Here is a 568-nt window from a genome sequence, read left to right as displayed (position 1 = left end):
GAGGGAGAGAGAGCTATAGAAACATCAATGATGAGAGAGAATCATTGATTAGCTTCCTCCTGCATGACCCACTGGGGATTGAGCCCGCAACCCTGGCATGTGCCCTGATTGGGAATCGAACCATGACTCCCTGGCTCATAGGTCAGTGTACAACCATTGAGCAACACCAGTTGGGCTATGCCTTTTTTTTAAAAAAAAATATCTCTAGCCAGGACTAGCAATACAGCAGATGCTGAATAAGTATTTGAACTAATTACATTCACTCACTTGTATGAACTATGATGATTTTTGTTTCTTCCTATAAATACTAGGTGTACTGGTTAATAATGGCAGATTTTGTAATCAAAGAAAACACGATAATTTCAAGAGAAACATCAGAAGTGCTTTATTCAAAGTATTGTCCATCGCTAGCTACCTATTGCCCCCATCTTTCAGGTAATTTGTGGATACCTTCCCAATTGAACTTTTCTTGTTTTGAGGCAAACCATTCAGAGACCAAATTTTCCAATTCTTCATACCTTTTGAAGTGCTGCTCAGAAAGTGTGTGTGCTATTGATTGGAACAAGTG

At 39.4% G+C, this 568-nt stretch overlaps 1 protein-coding gene across 2 annotated transcripts in view; it reads right to left on the bottom strand.

The window, feature by feature from the left end:
* CDH20 (cadherin 20) overlaps positions 1-568 on the bottom strand; it is a 220,763-nt gene that overhangs the window by 22,520 nt on the left and 197,675 nt on the right. The window lies entirely within an intron of this gene.

Source organism: Myotis davidii, unplaced genomic scaffold (assembly GCF_000327345.1).
Source record: "Myotis davidii unplaced genomic scaffold, ASM32734v1 scaffold11, whole genome shotgun sequence".
NCBI lineage: Eukaryota > Metazoa > Chordata > Mammalia > Chiroptera > Vespertilionidae > Myotis > Myotis davidii.
The sequence above is the reverse complement of the archived record's forward strand: the minus strand, read 5'-3'. Positions and strand labels throughout refer to the sequence as shown.